We start from the raw sequence: 23164 nt of genomic DNA, 5'->3' as shown, positions 1-23164 counted from the left end.
ATACAATTGAATCTGTCCATAATCTCCCAAAGAACAAAAGCTGGTTGTACAAGGACTTCGTATTATTTTATCTATGGTCCACAACTACACTTTTTAGAACGTGAAAACATTGACTCTGGAGTCATAGGGTCAAACAGCATGGAAACAGACCCTTCAGACCAACTCATCCATTCCAACCAACTTTCCCAAACCAATTATTTCCACTTGCTCACATTTGACCCATATTCCTTTAAACGTTTCTATTCATGTATCTGTCCAAATGTCTTTTAAATGTTGTAACTGTACCTGCATCTATCATTTCCTCGGGTAGTTTATTCCACATACAAATCACCCTCTGTATGAAAAAGTTGCCCCTCAGGTCCCTTTAAATCTTTCTCCTCTCACTTTAAAAATATGCCCCATAGTTTTGAGCACCTAATCCCAGGGAAAATACCTTTGCTATTCACCTTAACTATGCCATTCATGATTTTATAAACCTTTATGAGGTCACCCCTCAATATCCAATGCTCCAGTAAAAATGTCCCAGACTATCCAGCCTCTCGCCATAACTCAAACACTAACATCCCAGCAATACCTCAGTAAGCATTTTCTGAACCCTCTCCAATTCAACAATTTTCTTCCTATAGCAGGATAACTGGAAATGTATATATTACTCCAAAAGTGGCTTCGCCAACATCCTGCACAACCTCAACATCATAACCCAACTCCTATATTCAATGTTTTGAGCAATGAAGGCAAGCGTGATAAATGCCTTTTTAACCACCCTGTCGAACTGTGAAGCAAATTTCAAAGAATTATGTACCTGTCAACACTACCCAGGGTTGTAAAATTAACTGCATGAGCTCTGTCCTTGTTGGTTTCACCAAAATGCAACGCCTTGCATTTATCCAAATTAAACTCCATCTATCACTCCTCAGCCCACTGGCCTCATTGATCAAGATCCCTTTATAATCTTAGATAATCTTCTTCATCAATGAGACCACCAATTTCAGCATCATCTGCAAACTTACTAACTTACAAATTTGCCATGCTTCCTAAATTCTCATCCAAATTGTTTATATAAGTGATGAACAAAGGTGGGCCTAACACTGATTTCTGCAAAACACACTGGTCGCAGGCCTCCAGTCCAAAAGAAAAACCCTCCACCACCACCCTCTGAATGCTGTCAAGCCAATTTTATATCAAATTGGCAAGCTCGCCCTGAATCCCATGCGATCTAACCTTACTAATTAGTCTACCATGCTGAACCTTGTCAAAGGCTTTACTCAAACATCAATTATTGCTCTGCCCTCATCAATTTTTTTTCTTACATCTCTAAAAAGCTCAGTCAAGTTTGTGAGACACATCTTCCCACACACAAAACTATGCTGACTATCCCTAATCAGTCCTTGCCTCTCCAAATGCACATCAATCCTATCTCTCAGAATCCCCTCCAACATCTTACCTACCAATCATGTCAGACTCTCTGGTCTTCAGTTCCCAGCTTCTCTATGCAGTCTTTCTTAAATAAAGGCACAAAATTAGCCACCCTCCAGTCTTCCGCAACCTCTCCTGTGGCTGTAGATGATAAAAATATTGCTGCTGGGGATCCGGCAATTTCGTCCCCAACTTCCCATAATGTCCTCAGATAATTTCATCAGGTTCCGGAGACTTATCCACTCTTATGCTGTTTGAGACTTCCAACACCACTTTTCTCTAATGTGGATTGTTTTCAGGACATCAATATTTATTTCCCTGTGTTCTGCAGCCTCCATTTCTTTCTCTATAGTAAAAACTGACATGAAATATTTGTTAAGTATTCCTCCCATCCCCCTTATGTCTCACATCATCAAGTTTGTTGATCTTTAAGGGGTCCTATTCTCTCCCTAGTTGCTCTTTTGCTCTTAATGTACTTGCGGAATCTCTTTGGATAATCCTTAACTTTATCTACCAAGGCTATCTCATATCCCCTTTTTGCCGTCCTTTTTTTCCCTCTTCAGAATGCCCCTACACCCTTTATACTCTTCAAGAAATTCACTTGATCCCAGTTGACCACGCCTAATTTATGATTCCTCTTCACCAGAGCCTCAATATCTTTATTCATCCATTATTCCTTACATTTACCAACTTTACTCTTCATACTAACCAAAACATAATGCCTCCAAGCTCTCATTATTTCACTTTTGAAAGCCTCCCATTTGTTAGTCATCTCAGTACCTACGAACTATCAGGTTCAGCAAGTTTGATAACATGCAAGCCAAATAGCGATTAGGGTTTCAAAACAAATTCTCTAAGACATACTGATTTAGATATGATTAGGTATTGAGAATATGACCTCACAAAACTCCAAATCATCTGTTATGCAATCAGTCTCATCATTCATTCATTACTTTCCTCCAGCACTACATATATATAGACGAATAGAAATGAATGATGATTTAATTTGCTAATACAACTGCAGGCTTGGGCATAAGTGAAAGATTGTTAATTTGGACTGTGCACATCTGTGAGAATTATTTGAAACTGTTACTCCTTTTCATCACTGGAGGATCTTTCAAATTTTAGTCTTGACAAATAACATCTACTTCCAATTAAATATGAATTAATATCTAAAGTTAAATTAAATGGGTTTTTTTTAAAGAATGAATCACACTGCTACTCCAAAGTTCTAATTATGTCATCCCATTCACAAGACCATATGAGATGATCAAACCCAGAAATTTCCTTGGCTTGATCTCCCTTTATACAGTATATCTTCCATATAGAGCAGGCTGCTTTGCTTCATCATTTCCACAGCATCATAAAGGGAGAAGAATGAAACAAATAGATGACAGTAACTCAAAAGGAAAGTCCTTCAACACCACATTCTTAATGGCAGCTCGGGAAGGTTAATAAGTATTGGCTTTGTCAACGGTGCCCATATCTTGAGAATAAATGTAAATATAATTTGATATTGCAAGAGTCAGAAACAATGTACCATTCAGTAGATGATGCGACATGATATATCATTTGAATCTGTGTTGTCCACGTATTCAAAGAAACATAGATTGTGAAGTGGTTGAAAGGATGAAAGTAAATAGAATTTCTCTGTAAAACTGAATGACATGTTTACAACAGCTAGCAGGCTATTTGCTTAATATTAAAGAATATTTTATGCAGTTGTATAGCTTCATAGTAAAGTTGGTTCAGGATCTCTAATGTAATGAATAGGGCAATTTTTTGAGAGCTTTTTAAATATTAGGGGTCTACATGGTTGTTATCAATTTTATTGATCTAAGTGCTGCTGTGCTCATTTGACAGTATGTAGTTACGTAACTTAGAAAACAAATGTTTGCAAATGATTATTGTCATTCCAGTCACTGCAAGTGAAGAAATCAGACAATGTTTTGCAGCATTTGGCTACAGCTGAAATAAATGTTGAGGTCCGGATAAGTTTGTAATATTGCTTCTGTTATGGGTGGAAGTTTGATATTGGCTGTAAACAATCACATAAGTGTGACAGGAAAGCAGAATAAATCTGAGAATCTGCAATCCTTGTGATCGCTGCAATCCAGTGTATTGAAACACTGAGAACTGTCTTCTTGTCTGCATCAGCAAAGAACACACATTTGCACAATTCAGAATTTCTCTTCACATCACCTCTACTTTGTCATTAAAATAGGCCTTAAATTTGACTTCTATAACTTCACTTCAACTCCAAGTCTGAAACCCATACTTCCTTTAGGGTAATTTTTAAAATTCTGTTTTTCAAATATTCATAGGCATTGCCTTTGATAATTCCTTTGATGCTTCCAGAAGATTTTGTTTTGTGGCTAAACACTTCCATATTTAATTCTTAGTGGTTCAGAAGTTAATGTGTGCAAATACCTTTTCCCAATCTAGGTCAGGTTTTGTTTCATGCTCAAAAGGAAAAGTCTATTCAGGATTTATTCTCAAGCTGTTTTCATTTTAGTAGTTTATCAATTTATTGCTCACAGTCATCATAGTATTCTCCAAAGTAAAGAACTTTAAAAGTATCACAGGACTGTACTGCAAAATATTTAGATCCCAGTTAAATGTTTTAATTTGCTCTTAACTGAGACCACTTAATTACACTTCATTCTGATTTCAAAGAAATTATTTTTGACTGTGTGACAAAGGATTTTCCAGTTTCAACTGGAAAATTGCATAATAGCTCTATGAGGTTAGGTGCTAAAATGTCTTTCGGATGAAAGTGTACAGCATTACAACACAAACACCCAAATGCATAAGACACTTTATGCAAATCTTTCTTGTCTTTATAATCACATTAAAGCAGTAAAAGAGTTTCAAACAAATGTATTAAATATGCTAATGCCTTGTTACAAAATTTTACCTCATAAATAAATGTGTCAATTAAGTTAAGGCAATTTGAACAGAAGTGAAAACATTGACATTATGTAATTAATTCTTCAGAGGATCCAAGACTCATTTGCCCCTGACATGTGTCATAATGTGTCCAAACAGGTGCATGAAAAATAGCTATAAAATTAATTCCAATCCAACATAATGCAACCACACTTTTCAAAATTATAAGTACTCTGAGCTATGTCACACAAAATGTAATGTCACTCCATGTTCTGAATGATAATTAATTGTTGAGACAGAGTAGCATAAACTCATGAGTCTCCATCTTTCTTTTATTGGTTAAGTGTGAGTTGAATCAATTTCTTTGGTGGGTTTCTCACTCTGTGGCCTAGCTCGATTTTTTGCCATAACTTATTAAACCTGCCTCAATAACAATCTACCGTGCTCCTATGGTGTCCCTCGCATCTGATGCCGTTCCTATCTTATGTGCCATTCTCAGACAACTTGCATATATCCACTGTAAGATGGACATCTTTACACTCATACCACTGGGACAAGTATTGGCAATGCAGCAGTACACCCTTGACTGCAACATATTGGCACAACAGCCGTAAACCCACACAGCTCATGGTAAAGAACTAACACTCCCTCACAAGTACAATTCCATTCTCTCAACCTAGTTGTTGTTTAACCATCATCCCAAAATTTACCTGTTCTTAGCTACATCCTGTCTCGCCATCTGTTCTAGGTCACTGCTACCCTGTCACCAATGGTCTTTGGAGACCTGCATCTTGTCATTGCTGAGTAGAGGAACACAATTGATGAAATGATGAACCCAGCTTTCTTCCCACAGATTTTGCCAGACCTGCTGAGTTTTGCCATCAATTTCTGTTTTTGTTTCTCATGTACTGCAACTGGGTGTCAGTCAGGTCTCGTATAATTTGTTGTGCTTGATACACCTGAACTCTGCACAAGGAGAGCTTGCTTCTGCTGTTCCTTTCGATCATCGGCACCTACCACATCCCCTCACTGCTTGCTCCAATTTTGCAGAGCACTGCAAATCAGGACGATACAGCACTCTCTGCCTGGCCTATGTTATACATGCCAGAATAGTTGACGCAGTGGAACCACGTCCTCAGCAGCCCTATCCCCTTCTTCAACGTGGCACTGGCCAATATTGTACCGGAGCTCCACATCAGCCCGGAGGTTGTGCACTGATATAATGGGTTGTGGTGGCAGTTGGCAGCACTTATCCCCTAGTAATCAGTCTTGTAAGGCTCTTTGCCAAAATACATGGCAAATACACAAGAGTCCAGGATGCAGGACTTGAGGCAACTGCCAGGCTAGTGGGCACACACTTGCAGGAATTTCCTGTTTCTGCCATCTCAATGCCACAAGCGTATAGTTGATGCCACAGAATTGTACAACACAGAAGAGACTCTCAGCCCCTCGTGTCAGTACCAGCTCCAAAAGAGCTACTCAGCTAGTCAGGCATATCTCTACAGCTAACTAAATTAATCACGTTCAAATATATATCCAAATTTACTTTCAAATATAGATCCTCCCCAGGGAATGCAGCTTGGTTTCTGAATCTTACTGCTTCGGCTGTAGCAACGACCTTGTCATGGAGTAACAAAATGACCAGTTTGCTGTTGGTCAGGTGGCATGAATCACTATCCTAATGAATTTGCGAGATCCTATACAGGGGGCCTATCGCTCCCCCAGAAGGAGGCAGTTACACAGAAGTTCAAAGTGGCTATCACCTTCACAGTCACCAGGAGAGGATGGCCTCTCACTCCTGCAGCTCTCAGGCCCCACTTCAGCTTCCGGCCTCATCCATCACAGTGTCACCTGGACACCTGGAGCCCATACACACACTGCACCTGCATGAAAGGGAATCTGGGCCAAAAATCTCCTGTCATCCTGCAGACATCACACATCCTGAGGGGTCCTGTGCCTGTGCCCTCTTCCTGAGCTGGGTGCTCGTTGTTCTCTACAGTGACCTGCTCCTTTCCCTGTGTTTTCCAACAGCCCTAGTCCTCCTGCAGTAGCCTTTGCCATTTTCAGAAAGGCAGCCACAGTGACCAACAAGCAGAAGGGTGCCTGACACTTGCTGGAAATGAGCTATGTTGGGAACATAAGGAACCAAAGATTTTTTTGGTTTAAGATCAGTCAATGGTGGCATACCTTTGGCTAGCCCAGTTGGCTGGACAGCTGGAACACAATATAAAATAATATCAACAGTGTAGGTTTAAATCCTTCAATGGCTGATACCACATGAGAATCTCCTCGCCTAAGATATGGTGACCCTCTTCATCTTTATTTACACCTTGCAAGTCAGGGCAGTAACACAGTACACTCTGTACAGTGAGGCATGATACACTCCAATAACAAGGGCTTTGTCTCTGTCATTCATTCACCTTCAGTCTCAGCAAGTAACAGGTTCCTTAATCTGGCAATCATCTATTTTTGAGTCATTACTGCTCCCTGCAATGTCAGTGTTCAGTTTGCAAAGACCAATAGCGTGATGCAAATTGCCAATGATCAGCATTTGAACCCGAAGCCTGTTCATTCTGCTTGCATTGTAAACGGGTAATTAAGTGATTACAAATGATACGTAGCTATTGTTTGCAAGTGCCTGCTTCATGTATCTGTCCCTTCAATGTTCTAGCACCCAGCAGATGTAGAATTCATGTCTTTGTTTATTAAACGTCCCAACTCTGCCTATCCTTGGTTATTTATCCATAAGGTTTCCAGATGCATTTCACACCTTGATAACATGCTGGGGAATATTACTAGTAATGAATATCATCAGGACCCAGCTCTGACTGGTCACCAGGTAGCTCCCCAAAACCTGCAAGGCCCCAATAATCCTGCATTATCCTGACAATATATTTCTATGTACTCCCCCCTCCCCCCCACCATGTGGAGATCTACCACATTAAACTTTGCCTTCGGTGTCCTCCCAACTCTGACATTACACCTCAATGATGCCCACCCTGCTCCTCTATGCTCTCCTTGTAGCCATGGTAGTGGTCACTGCCAACAAGCTATCCTCTCACCTGTCACCTAGAATGCCCCCTGAAGCAGTTCTACTTTCTCTACAAATGCCTCTGCTTTCCAACCCCTAGACTCGACTCCACCACCCCTTAACCAGTGACCCCTTGACTCCCCCACCCCCACTACTGTTCCTAAAGGACACCACTGCACTATCCTCAATGCTCAATGTATGGATTCACAAGACTGCCATCAGCCCAGTTGCCTCTGAACGGTTTGAAATGAGCAACCCATAGATATGACTGGCCAGGAGTCTTTGCAGATCCTTGACTGACAATGCATGTTTCCCCGATTGCTGCTTCTGGCCCCACAAGTTCGACTATTCCTCACTGCCCAGATTGTCATCAAGGTCTCCCAACATGTGACTCACTGTAGCCAAGGCCAGATTCTATGTGTGGCTGTGCCTGTGGGTTGACGGTACTGGAATAGACAATGGCCATTCCTGACTGAATGGACTAGTCCCATCCACTTTGTAACTTGTCCATTTGGGAGAATAAGCATGCAGTGTCGTTGCCAAATAGGTGGCCGCATATGCTGTAGGTGTTAGTCTGACCTGTTCACAATGACATCCCTCCTCTGACAGATCCATACTGACAAGTCTGACATGTAATATGACTGGGCAAAAGAGCACATCAGTAAGACAGAATGATAGCCTTGAAGATCTGGTAGAAGCGCCAACATGCAAACAGGCATGGCTTGACAAGGCAATGGAAAGCATGGATGCTACAAACATACAGGTAGGAGCTAAGTGAGTGAATACGAAGCGAATAAGTGAGCAGTCTGAGATCCAGCCTGATCTGATGTGTGTCCCAGTCCCTGAGCACACTGAGCAACATTTTGATGTGGATGGGTCAGCATTGCCAGTCTGTGCTTCCTCAGCATCATACTACTGATTTGACTTGATTAATTTGATTTATTGTTGTCACATGCACCTAAGTACAGTGAAAAGTTTTGTTTGCGAGCAGTACGGCCAGATCATAGGGTGCTTGGACAGAGTGAGGCATATAGGTTACACTGCACAGGAGGTGCGCAAAGCAAGATCAGCATTAACAAGATCAACATTATTTGAAGTTAGAGAGTCCATTCATCAGTTTAATAATGGCAGGGAAGAAGTTGTTCTTGAACCTGCTGATGCATGTGTTCAAGCTTCTGTATCTTCTGCCTGATGAAACACGCCAGAGGAGAATATTACTGGGGTGGGGGGGGGGGGGATCTTTGATGATGTCGGCAGCCTTTCTGCAGCAATAATCAGTGAAAATGGCACCCATAGGTGGGAGGTTGGCCTCTGTGATAACTTGGGCTGTACACCCAATCTTCTGTAGTTTCTTACAGTCCTCTGCATAGCAGTTGCCATACCAGGCTGTTAATTACCTGGACCGTATGATTTCTGTGGTACAACTATAAAAGTTAGTGAAGGTCCTTATAGACATGCCAAATTTCTTAAGCTGCCGAGGAAGAAGAGGCATTGTTGTCCATCCAGCCAGCAGTGAGCTGAAGCAGATACTTGCCTGATCCCCAGTTGAAAATACTCAACATCTAGCTTTGTTGGCTATTTGGTACAGAAAGGAAGCTGAGCATTAATGAGGCAAGTTGTAGTGTTGATGAGATGTTTAATATGGTATAACCCATCTTAAATGGAAGTTGGCTGCTGCATCACAAGAATCTCACCTCGCTACTTGGTAAACAAATAAAGGACCCAACAAGATGTTCCTGCTGAGGAGAGGAGTCTCAGCAGCCATCTTGTCCATTTCTGCAACAATTCCTGTCAGAGTGCAGGTCACTCAGATCCCTGTATGATTGTGCCCAATCCCTCAAAGTTAAACCATGAGAAAAAAACTTGCACTGTGCATTCCATTATCATGAAACCATTTTGAACTGTTATTAAAATCAATAAATTAAACGTAATTAAAAGAAGTTAAGTGCTTTAGATTCTACATTGGACTGTGGGATATGGCATTAAAAACCAACAGTGAATGAAGCATGTAATTATCAACAAAAGATAATTTATTGAGTTGTTTCTCAATAGGACTAACTAGGGAAAATATTGAAAAACATGAGAAACATATATGTTATAATCTAAATATAGAATAGTCCAGCCAGTGTCTTCAATTGATTCTTTCACATTATCAGATTTGTAATTGGCAGTGTTACGCCATGTTTCACAGGGAAATTCTGAAGTAATAACTTAATAACCTCTGTCAGAAAACTTTGTGATAACTTGCACTGTTGTAGCAGATTTTTTTTTAAATCAAGCTGTATAATAGCAATTTTTTTCATCCTTTCAAAATAAAGAATAATTGCATTTGTATAACACCCTTATCTCAATCAAAACATCTCAAAATGCCACATGCACAAGAACTGCACCCTGAAGTGTAATGATTGTTATGGTGGAGGTGAAACATGTACAGATCAAACATTTTGTGAAATGATACAAAAGAAGAACACTTTTGTTTTTTTTCTTTTACATGCAATCATTAAACATTTCCAAATCTACTGAGGAAACCAACAGTTGAAAGTAACATTTTCCATTTTGCTCTCAATGATTACTATTCTAAGCAGTTCTATGTCATGTTATGCTCTGTTATTCTTCAAGTTATCGCAGATAAGCCCCATTATTTTTCACTACTGATAGCCTTCCAGGCTGTGTCGCATCAGTCTGACGACATTTTAGCTGTCAATCCTGGAGTTAAGTTCAAGATATAACCATGCATATTACATAAAATAATGGCTAGTTTAAGGATCAATTATATGGCTTTCCATATTGGCCCCATATCTGTAATGGATTGCATGCACTTCTCTAATTCACTGGGGTCATCTATTATTCTGCTTAATGTATTTCATCAAGAATGGATTTTATTCAGCTTTTGCTTTAGTTTTCCACAGATAAAAGGACAGAAGGTGGGAGTGTTCTACTTTCCTTGATTACTCTACATTGCACATCACTAATTTTGATCTATAGCTAACTGGATGCATAGACAAAACCGTCACATTCTTTCAAATCCTTCATTAATGGCAGAGTGTTATTGATTTTTAAGTATGAGCCGGAGGAGCTTAAAGCTCATTTCATAAAAAGGAATTTATCCCGACAGCAGAATCAGTCCAATGACAGAGAAGACTTCTGTCCAGTTAAATTGTTTTAATTTAAATGCATTTCCTTTTCCCCACACTTGGGTTGTATCTCAACAGATATCCAACATTTTAAAGGTACTATATTTGTTTTATTTTTGTGATTAATTTATGTTATCACATTGAAGGGTGTTTGTGTCAAAACCTGAACATTTTTCCCACAATCTTAGTGCTGCCAGAAACATGAAACTTTCAGGTCAGGTACAGAATGGGTTGTGTGAAAGGATGCACTGTTTCAACACTGTACTTTAACCCTCAGATCAGTGCTGTTATTGGACCAGTGTGATAGTTCCCACACCATCCATCACTATTGGCTTATCCTTGGCTGTCTGAATGATAATGCCAACTAGTAGCACATTAAGGATAGTTTATGGGGCAGACAGGATTGTACAGTGAATAATGTAAAACAGAGCACAGACATAAACAAATGGAATTACTGATATCCAGCAATGTCTTTAAAGGGCCTAACATATTGCTCTGTGCTTCATAAATGTTAAAAAATGGTACACTATCTGTTGAAATCAAGAAGAACAAAGAATAAAGAAAATTTACAGCCCAGAAACAGGCACTTCAACCCTCCAAGTCTGTGCTGCTCCAAATCCACTGTCTAAACCTATCGCCCAATTCCTAAAGATCTGTATCCCTCTGCTCCACACATACTCAAGCACCTGTCCAGACACGCCTTGCCTCCCTCTATTACCACTGCTGGCAATGCGTTTCAGGCACCTATCACCCTCTGTGTAAAGTATTTTCTGCATGTAACCCCCTTAAACTTATCACCTCTCACCTCGAATGCGTGACCTCTTATTATTGAATCCCTCACCCTGGGAAAAAGCTTATCTCTATCCACCCTGTCTATACCCTTCATGATTTTGTAGACCTCAATCAGGATCCCCATCAATCTCCTTTTTTCTAATGAAAACAATCCTAACCCACTTAACATCTCTTCATAGCTAGCACCTTCCATACCAGGCAATATCCTTGTTAGCCTTCTCTGCACCTTCTCCAAAGTGTCCACATCCTTTTGGTTCTGGATGTAGGTTTGCTCGCTGAGCTAGAAGGTTCATTTTCAGACATTTTCTCACCTTACTAGGTAACATCTTCAGTGACCCTCCAGACGAAACTTCATCCGGAGGCTTGTATGGTGACAAAATGTCTGAAAATGAACCTTCCAGCTCAGCAAGCAAACCTACATCAGAACCTCAGCCTGAGCTACAAATCTTCTCAAATCTTACTAAAATCCTTTTGGTAATGTGGCAACTAGAACCGTATTTGAAATGTGCCCGAACCAAAGGCTTGTACAATTTTAACATGACTTGCCAGCTCTTATGCGCAATACCCCGTCCAATGAAGGCAAGCATATCAGATGCCTTCTTGACCACTCTATCCACCTGTACAGTCAACTTCAGGGTACAATGGATCTGAACTCTCAGATCTCTCTGCTCATCAACTTTTCCCAAAGCTCTTCCTTTTGAAGTATAGTTCCCTCTAGAATTAGACCTTCAAAATGCATCACCTCACATTTGCCTGGATTGAACTCCATCAGCCACTTTCTGCCGAATTCTCCAGTCTATCTATATTGTCCTGTATTCTTTGACAGTCCCCTATACTTTCTGCTACTCTGTATCATCTGCAAACTTACTGATCATACCAACAGTGCCCTCTTCCAGATCATTTATGTATATCACAAACAACACTGGCCCCAACACTGACCTCTGTGGAACACCACTGGTCACCTTTCTCCATTTTGAGAAACTCCCTTCAACGTCTACTCTCTGTCTCCTGTTACTCAACCAGTTCTTTATCCGATGCGGTCTCCTCTACATTGGGGAAACTGGATGCCTCCTAGCAGAGCTCTTTAGGGAACATCTCCGAGATATCCGCACCAATCAACCACACCGCCCCGTGGCCCAACATTTCAACTCCCCCTCCCACTCTGCCAAGGACATGGAGGTCCTGGGCCTCCTTCACCGCCGTTCCCTCACCACCAGATGCCTGGAGGAAGAACGCCTCATCTTCCGCCTTGGAACACTTCAACCCCAGGGCATCAATGTAGACTTCAACAGCTTCCTCATTTCCCCTTCCCCCACCTCATCCTAGTTTCAAACTTCCAGCTCAACATTGTCCCCATGACTTGTCTGGATATGTCCGACCTGCCTAGCTCCTTTTCCACCTATCCACTCCACCTTCTCCTCCCTGACCTATCACCTTCATCTCCTTTGTACTCACCCATTGTACTCTATGCTACTTTCTCCCCACCCCCACCCTCCCCTAGCTTATCTCTCCACGCTTTAGATTAGATTACTTACAGTGTGGAAACAGGCCCTTCGGCCCAACAAGTCCACACCGACCCGCCGACGCGCAACCCACCCATACCCCTACATTTACCTCTTACCTAACACTACGGGCAATTTAGCGTGGCCAATTCACCTGACCCGCACATCTTTGGACTGTGGGAGGAAACCGGAGCACCCGGAGGAAACCCATGCAGACACAGGGACAACGTGCAAACTCCACACAGTCAGTCGCCTGAGGCGGGAATTGAACCCGGGTCTCTGGCCCTGTGAGGCAGCAGTGCTAACCACTGTGCCACCGTCCCACCCACATAGTCTCTCTGCCTTCATTCCCGATGAAGGACTTTTGCCCGAAACGTCGATTTCGCTGCTCGTTGGATGCTGCCTGAACTGCTGTGCTCTTCCAGCGCCACTGATCCAGAATCTGGTTTCCTGCATCTGCAGTCATTGTTTTTACTCAGTTCTTTATCCACCTAGCTAGAACGCCCTGCACACCATGTGACTTCACTTTCTCCATCAGTTTACCATGGGGAATGTTATCAAATGCCTTACTAAAGTCTGTGTATATGACATCAACAGCCCTTCCATCATCTATCAACTTGGTCACTTCCTCAAAGAACTCTATTAAATTGATAAGGCACAATCTCCCCCGCACAAAACAATGTTTCCTATCACTAGTAAGCCCATTCTTTTCTAAATATAAATAGATTTTATCCCTCAGTACCTTCTCCAGCAACTTTCCCACCACTAACGTCAGGCTCACTGGTCAGTAGTTACCTGGAATATCCCTACTACCCTTCTTGTACGAGGGACAACATGAGCAACCCTCCAGTCCTCCGGCACCTCGCCTGTATTTAAGGATGCTAAAAAGATATCTGTCAGGGCCCCAGCTATTTCCTCTCTCTCCTCCCTCAGCAACCTGGGATAGATCCCATCCGGTCCTGGGGATTTGGTCACCTTTAGCTGACCCAACACATCTTCCCTCCTTATTTCAACTTGATCCAGAGTAAACAAACGTCTATCTCTAATCTCAGCATTCTTAACCTCCCATTCCTCAGTGAACACTGATGCAAAGTAATCATTGAGAATCTCACCCATTTTCTCAGGTTCGACACACAACCTTCCTTTCTTGTTTTTTAGTGGATCAGCCCCTCTCTTGTTACCCTCTTGTTTCTTATATATGAATAAAAGGCCTTGGGATTCTCCTTAATTCTGCTCGGTAAAGTTATTTCATGACCCCTCTTAGCCTGCATGATTCCTCGTTTAAGATTGGTCCTACTCTCCTGATATTCTTCCAGGGCCTGATCTGTTTTTAGCTAGCTGGACCTTTTGTATGTTTCCCTTTTCCTCTTGGCTAGTTGCACAATTTCTCCTGTCATCCACAGTTCACGAATCTTGCCTTTCCAATCCCTTGTTTTCAAAGGAACATGCCAATCCACATTTCCAAGCTCCTGCCTAATTTTGATGTAATTAGCCTTGGCCCAGTTTATTACTCGTCCCTTAGGATCACTCTCATCTTTTTCTACAAGTATTCTAAAACCTACCGAATTGTGGTCACTATTCTCAAAGAAATCTCCCACTCCAACTTTGTTCACCTGGCTTGGCTCATTCTCCAATACGAGGTCCAATATGACCCCTTCCCTTTTGGGACTATTGACATACTGCTCTAGAAAACTTTCCTGGATGCCCCTTACAAATTCTGCCCCATCCAGACCTCTGACGCTAAGTGTATCCCAGTCAAAATTGGGAAAATGAAAATCTCCCATCACTACCACCCTGTTGCCTCTACATCTTTCCATAATCTGTTTACCTATTTGTTCTTCTACCTAATGCTCACTGTAATATAGCCCCACCAATGTAACTGCAGCCTTCTTATTTCTCAGCTCCATCATAATGCCTCACTGCTCAAGCCCTCCATACTGTCCTCCTTTAGCACAGCCATGATATCATCCCTGACCAGCCATGCAACTCCTCTCCCCAGTTTAGTCCTGTCTGAAGTATCTATATTCTGGAACATTTAGTTGCCAATCGTGCCCTTCCTTCAACCTAGTCTCTGTGATCGCAATATCGTCATACTCCCAGGCACCAATCCAAGCCCTAGGTTCATCTGCCTTACCCACTGTACTCCTCGCACTATCGGATATGCACTTCAGGCTGCCAGTTCTTTTGTGTTCATCTGCTCTCTGCCTCCTCTTCCCTTGGTAATGCTAACTTCATGATCCTTACAGTCTCTAGTTTCCACCTCACCATCTGCTAGTCTTCTCTTCTGGTTCCCATCCCCTGCCACATTAGTTTCAACCCTCCCCAACAGCAGTAGCAAAAACTCCCCAAAGGACACTAGTTCACCTTCCCTAGAACCGGTCCCAATGTCCCACAAATCTGAACCCCTCCCTCATACACTATCCCTAAAGCCACATGTACATCCAGCCTATTCTTTCATTTCTGCCCTGGCTAGTATGTGGTACTGGTAGCAATCCTGAGGTCCTCCTCTTTAACTTCCCTCCTAGCTCCCTGAATTCTGCTTTCAGGACTTCATCTCGAACTCTTGGGAAGGATGATCAATGGTGTTTATTGTGCACAACTAATCAGCTTCTACCCACTCCACACCTCTGCAGAGGTTCAATTAATCCTCATGCAGTGTTTGACAAGCTACTGAAGCGATGGGAAAGGGCTCCATCCCATTTTTGTTAGCCTAATGCTCAGACTTCGTCTAACGATGCATTTCCAGATAATTTAATTTACAAAGTATGTCTGCAGACAAACATTAAAAAGTGTTTGGAACAATAGCCAGGATAAACATAGAAGGATGTTCCTGATAACCGGAGAGTCCAGACCACTGAATGTGTACTAAGAGAGCAAGCAAGGAATCCTGAGATACTCTTTGCTCCAACTTATGAGTTGGGTGCTTATCCCTGTGCACAGCTTGTCAATTGAAGCTGCTGGTGTGCTCAAAAGTGCAGTGTGAAGTGGAGAATGTATTCTAATTGAATTGGCATTGTGCCATGAAGATGCGGCTGGTCAGTGTCAGTTACCAGCCAGGATTGAAGGGGTGGAGTTGCAGGTGGTTATTGCTCATGAAGCATGCCTTGAGATGTTGGCAATCACCATCCAAGGTGGAGGCCTGGTGCAGCAAGGAGTGAGCTGGAGTCCCATTCTAACTTTCATCCTGGCAATTGTCACCTTCTTGCTTTTCTCTGCCATGTGTGAGAATAGGAAGCTGCATTGAAATAAAACAAGATGAGTTACATATGAAATGTTATTGCATACAAATAAGCCTTTTGCCACTCACTTAATCTCACAACCTTTAAAAAGTGTTTGAATGAGCAGTTGAAGTGTCGCAGCTTTCAAGTGTTTAGTGTGGGAAAGTGGGGCTAATGTGGGTAGTAGAATATTTTTGATTGCTCAGACTCAATGAGTCAAAGGGCCTCACCTGAATGCCCACGCATGATTCTTTGATCTATGATTGTATAACAAGATGCTCATTGTGCCATTCAAATATTTACTGCAACAAATTACAATTGAAGGTGCTGGTATGCTCAAATGTGCAATGTGAAGGAGAGAATAGTATTCTAAGTGAATTGGCCATGAGGATGCAGCTGCTGTGTTTCAGTTACCAACCAATTAGGCGAAATGGCCATTCTAAATTGCCTATAGTGTTCAAGGACATGTGGGTTAGGTGCATTAATCAGAGCTAAATGCGTAATGGTAGGAGAATAGGTCTGGGTGGGTTGGACAAGTTCGGTATGGACTTGTTGGGCCAAATGGCCTGTTTCCACGCTGTAGGAATTCTACGATTCTATGAAATCATTTTTTTTTTCTCTCGACATCAGTAATCTCATTTTTCCAACCTTGTTATATTTTCCCAACTGCTGATTGTCCAAGTCATTCAGGGGCTGGGGAAAATTCAGCCCAGTGACTTCATTTTTGTAACAGACTAATAGCTTGCATAAGAGCAATTCAAGACATTTGCATGTAAATACAATTTTATTCATGTCACAAATTCACCCCACTATTCTCAAATGAATGGAGAAGCTGAGTAAGGTGTTTGGACAATCAAGGCTTTATTGAAAAAGAATTAAGATTTAAATCTTGTACTGTTAAACCACAGATTATCATCACCACAGAAAGGATATTCACCTTCAGTGTTATTGATTGGTATAAGATTGAGAACACAACATCCATCTCTGCCTCAGAAACTACAACCAAAGATCACTGAAAGCTACTACAACAGAATGAAACAACAAGCAGAAGAGCAAAGAGAAAAGCAGACTAAAGAATTTTAGTAAATGGTACAGAACATGAGTTGCCATAGCAACAGCAAGGGAGACAGTATGAATGGAAATCAACACAGAAAAATAATGATAGAGAAAAGAAACGGTAACTGAGATCACACATCGTGTGATAATAAGGTGAAATTGTAACACATTGGACAGCATCTTTCTAAGTCAGCATGAGCATTAATGAGTCAGTTGCAAAAACACGGTGAGACTGGCAGAAATGAGGTTCTTGACATTGAGATTTTGATTCTCCAACCAAGATTGGAATAGTAAAATGAGAATCTCAGTAATGAGTAACAAGAGGCCTATATGCATCTATCTGAATGCATTAATATATCCTATATACTACCAATTCTTGCCTCATTGATGTGCAGATCATACCATCTCTCTAACACCCATCCCCCAAACTGGATAAAAACTAAATAGTCACAGTTTCAAACATGGAAACCAGAGCAGATTCCGGATGACTCCTGCTTTTGAACAGCAGACACCGACATCTCAATGCACAATCAATGGGCAGCGACCACCTCTATCTAAGGGGGGCTTGTCTTGGACACATATCAACCTCACAATACTATCATGGCATATCTCCCACTCAGTCACAAGTCAGTTCTCTATCTCAATGCCACACTTTGCAGCAGTGTTGTAGTGTTGCTGCGGGGACTTTTTTTTTCATACAGGGATTCACAACCACCTCATGGTTTCGACCAGGCTGCATCTCAGGATCTCACCTTCACTTTCTTAGTTCTCATTCACTTTACACTTACTTGGATGCTCACAGCATTTATGCCTTGCTGTACTTTGTACCCCCACCATAGCTTTCAGCACTGCTATCTTCTTTCACAGCTTAACACCACCTTCTCAAGGGTAACTTGTGATGGGCAGCAAATCCTGGCCCAGCCAGTGATGCCATCATCTCATAAATGAATATTTTCTAAAATTTAGCACAGACGCAAATCCATGCTGCTTATCACATTTGTCAGCAATCATCAGTCTCGAAGGTGGACATATTGTTTTATGGTGCTGTGTTATATCAATCTCATACCTGCACATTTTATGCAGAAAGCACAACATATGTTTCAATCAACGGCCATTTCTCAAAGTCTGTGGGGAGCAGTTCTCATTCAGGCTCAGGAAGATAGCCTTCATTCAGTGGTTGCCAAGACCGGGAAGTCAAGGTTTTCATCCAATATCAGCCCCAGTGTTTAGATACTGGTAGTTGGCCACTTGCGGATAGTCAGAGTCATGGAGTTCAAATCAACACAGACTGAGCAGTGAGCCATTGTCAGTCCTGCAGGTCCACTGCAGCCAGTCCAGGAAGTCATATTAAATCAGTCAGGAAACTACATGGAGATCAGTCAGGGGTCTGTCAGTCATCGGTCAGTTTAATAAAAATTAAAGTGGTTTAACAGTGCCCTGCTGCTGTGGTAGAAGTCACCACAATGTTGAGGAAGTCACCATGATGGTTGGAGACTGCTCCCTGCAATGTAGGGGATAATAATAGTGATGGGAAAAAGCTCATCACATATCAGGGGAAAATGATAATGCATTGATGAACATTGGTCACTGTGGTATGGTGGGTGGGGATTAGTCAGGTGGACAATGATGGTCAAAATCACTCTGTGGACAGTGCAGCCCAATGGTTGGCATGATTAATTTGTGTAAGCTTACAAGCTCTATTCTACCCTGGGTGATGTGCACCCAGAGCTCACAGACTGGACTAGGCTGCATCTCTGGCCTATTGGCTTGCTTTCTTAGCCACTCACTCATTTTAAACCTTCCTGGATGCTCGCAGCATCCCTGTCTTGCCTTGACTTTCTGCACCTTACTCCTCAGCCAGAGTTACCAGTCTTGAAAAACTGCTACCTTGCTTTGCCACTTCACACTGACACAAAACCAGAAAGCATATCATGATTGTCAGCAGCTCCTTGTCAATTCAAGCAGAATAGATTTTGCTCAGGGGTTTCTGGCACAGTAGGTCAAGGACAGCCTCCCATATCAATTGAGGGGCTTGACCATCGTCAGTCAGCCACATGGGGTTGTCAGAATTGGGGTCTTCTCCTCATAAGGAGTGCAGAGCAGAATGTTGAGCAACCCACTACCTATCTTGACTTTTTGTGGTCTCTTGTGGGATATTTTCCTCCTGGAATGATAGAGACTGGGAGATATTAAGGGTCACCTGCGTGAGTGGATGACAGCGAGTGAAGAAAGATCTTGCGGGCAATAATGAAAGTGGTAGACCACTAGGCTTGGTGAAATGTGGGCACAGTAGCAGAGAGTGTGAGTGAGAGGAATTGGAAAAAAGATCATAGCAGTTACACTGATGAAGTGAAGAAGTCATTGACATGCTTCCTATGGTACTGCGCTTTCCTCTAAATTGCTGAGATTACACAAAAGCAGTAGCAACCTAAGAGCAGGCTGGCATGGTCCAATGTGGCACCCCGCCGCATTGCAGCACAGTGGCTCAGTGGTTAGCACTGCTGCCTCTCAGCACCAGGGACCCAGGTTCAATTCCAGCCTTAGGCGATTGTCTGTGTGGAGTTTGCACATTCTCCCAATGACTGCGTGGGTTTCCTCCGGGTGCTCCAGCTTCCTCCCACAGTCCAAAGATGTGCCGGGTGAATTGGCCAGGCCAAATTGCCCATAGTGTTAGGTGCATCAATCAGAGGGAAACTGTCTGTGTGGGTTACTCTTCGGAGAGTCAGTGGGGATTGTTTGGGCTGAAGGGCCTGTTTCCACACTATAGGGAATCTAATCTAATCTAATCAAGTTCTGGGGGAAAGAGGACATGCTAGCTCTGACCACCCATCCACCAGTACCTCCAAGTTTCTACCCACAAAGCAAGATACTAACTTTCCATTTCTGCCGTCAACACAGTTCTAGAGTGACCAGGTGCACAAGAGCCTTTTAGAGATGCCACTTGTGCGATGCATGCTGGGCCATTCCGGAATCTCTGAAATGCTGGCAGTGGTGGGTTGTTCTGGGTATACCGAGTGATAAGATGGACTAGAATTAGGGAAGAGGGGCGCTTTGAGGCACGTTTCTTAACATTTCACCCAAGAAAGCCTTGAGACTTCATGGAGTGAAACCTTCCTTGAAACTTGAAGAAACTGATATTTTGTCAAAAAAATGTAAAGTTCAGCCCATTGGTATTTTTCTAATATTAACAAATTGGGTCATTAGTAGATTTTCATAAATCTTTCTGTTTTGCTGATTTCTAATACTGGTCTTGGAGACAAAAAAAATGCAAAAAGTTCATTTACATTTAAATTGTGCTTTTAAGCATACTCAGGGCATCCCATAGCCCATGAATTACTTTTGAAGGATTTCCAATTTAGTTTTCAAGATATCACATAATTTGCAGACTGCAGTGTCTCAAAGGCAGCAAATAGATGAATGGTCAGTAAATCGTTCTGGCTGATACACATTGAAGGGTACAAGGGGAACATGCCTCCTTTTCTTCAAATAGTATCACATGATCCTTAATGTCAATCATTAAGTTAACAAACCTTTCAAAGAAGATATCTTGAAATGAAAACAGTCCCTGGTTCCGTACTGAGGAAGCAGCCTAAGATTACACTCTCAATATCTTAAGTAAGATTGAATCCACATATTTCTCATTGAGAAAGGGGCAGAAGTGTTGCCCTGTTATGGGGGTAAGAACAGAGGCAGATGGGCATGTAAATTCATATTCTGTCCTTGTGTCGGTTAGTGTTCTGCATCCAGGCCATTTTCCGAGAAGTAGAGTTGGGGACAGAAGCGTTACCTGCCTTCAAGTGAAAATTATCCAAATAGAATTTGTTTAAGACCAACGTTCAGAGGTGAACTGGAATTTTTTAACCAATCTGCAGTCTCTTGACTGTGGGAGAAGCAAGACATCTGCCATAGTGGCCAATCGAGAGGAAAGCTCTTCGTGTGGCCTGTCTGGCAAGACTGGTGGCCTGGCAGTGTAGCCATTTTTCTTCATTCAAACAACTTTAAAATTGTTCGGTGGTTGCTTCGAGATGTAAGTGCCCTCTTTACCTGCAATAAAAGCTGCACTCTATTCATGACGAAGATCTCCCTATTGAATCCTCAAGAGTGGACATTGCATGCACTTTGGGAAATCACTGTTCAATGACTGGTCTCAAACACAATGTGGCAGGAATCAGATCCCTATGGGTGCATCACAACTCAGAGCTATGTGTCTGGGCTGTGAATGGCATCAGAAAAGTGTTTGTTGAAATGTTTAAGTCCTGATTAAAACCTCTGTTAATGGAATGCACAGACATTGCAGATGAATACATTAATTACTTGTACATCAATAGTAATGTCTAGGCTTTGTACTGACAGGCTGACAATTTGAATTCATTTTTATCCCCCAGAATTACTTTGTAACCATCTTAAACTTTTAATTGATTGTCCAGTAGCCAATTATTCAATTTAAACTATACTGTGGATTCACACTGTCCAACTAGCCCAGGTAAATCGTATCAATCAAGCCTCTGATTTTAAGGTTATTAAAATAAATAAATAGAAATATAAGTAATTATAAGAGTCTGCCTGCGATTTTCCAATACGCGCCATCAGTGAACAAGGTTTTCCAAAAACAGCTCAATTATTGATAAGTGCACTAAATGTACCCAACATGCCAGAGAAAGACAAAAATCCAAGATGCTGTAGTTTATACCGAACTGTCTCTCCATTAGATTAAAGGTTGATCTAATTCATTAGCAGTAATGAAACAAATAGATATAACCTAAATGTTTATACTTGACCAGTATCATCTGAAATCCTGATTTACTATTTATGGTTCCTTCATTCTGTAGCTGCGTTGTCTTTAATTCCTGTGGGTCAATAAAGCCTAGGACTGTTTGATGAAATTTTTAATTAGAAGCTTGAAGCAATTCAAGTGAGGACCCATCACATACCTGATTTCATTACACATGTAGTAGTGATAGTGACAATGCAATTAAAAAGTCAAAAGCTTTTCTCCACATGCTACATCAAAGTACTACAAATGCATTCCCCAGCTTATGAAGTCTTGCATAATTTCTAAAGCTATGTAATTTTATTAATGTCTATCTCAGTCCTGTTCCAACTCATCGAGTAGACTTCACTTATTTTACTGTCATAATCTGACACAAAGATATATACTTTGGAGCTTCTTTCAGACTCAATGCCTGTTTGAAACTTACTTTATGTAGATCAGTGATTTCAGCAGGCAAACTATATGTCCAGATATGGAACAGTAATGTGGCTGTGAGGAATGTCATTATGACCCCAATGAGATGAACTACAGTGGTTCAAGGCAGCTCACCATCTCCTTCTCAAGGACAACTAGGAATGCCATAATGTTATAAAGTAGTATCTAATCAACATTTCCTACCTTACTGTAATGTTAACCCTTTAATGTTGTTCTATTTTTAACTTACTTTTCAATTCTGTGTAATGCAAATGCTTTTATTCCCCTGCTGTACCCAAGACTTATACCTAGGTACCTAAGACGACGCCATAAGAAGGCAGATATTGTAAAAACTTTTCACTATACACCTACAATGGAGTACACATGACAATAAAGATATTGTATTCTATTGAATGGGCAATAGATGTTGGCCAGCCAGTGATGCCTAAGCCCGGGAATAAATAAAAGAGGCCAAAACCTTAAAAGAAAAAATCTCAAAAGACACCAATGGGGTATTGTGGGATTTGTTTCAGACAAGCACATCCCTCTCATTAAGATGCCATTGATAAACACATATTTCAAGCAATTATATCTTTCCTTTCTTTATTGTTTACATAATTCTATTCATATAATTCTTGACTGTATTTCTCCAACTGCGATAAATCAAATCAGAAACTGAGCATTTTACTTTACTGATCTGGGTGACCCAAGGCAGCACTTTAATTTATTTGTGCCTGTTAAGTACATTCTTCAATTTTTGAAGATATCCACAAAGGATTTATTTAGGTTCCTCTGGATCTGCTATGAGTTCAGTAAGGTAAAAACAATGACTGTAGATGCTGGACACCAGATTCTGGATCAGTGGTGCTGGAAGAGCACAGCAGTTCAGGCAGCATCCAACGAGCAGCGAAATCGATGATTCAGGCAAAAGCCCTTCATCA

Source organism: Hemiscyllium ocellatum, chromosome 8 (assembly GCF_020745735.1).
Source record: "Hemiscyllium ocellatum isolate sHemOce1 chromosome 8, sHemOce1.pat.X.cur, whole genome shotgun sequence".
In the NCBI taxonomy this organism is placed as follows: Eukaryota; Metazoa; Chordata; class Chondrichthyes; order Orectolobiformes; family Hemiscylliidae; genus Hemiscyllium; species Hemiscyllium ocellatum.
Note: the sequence above shows the minus strand (reverse complement) of the source record.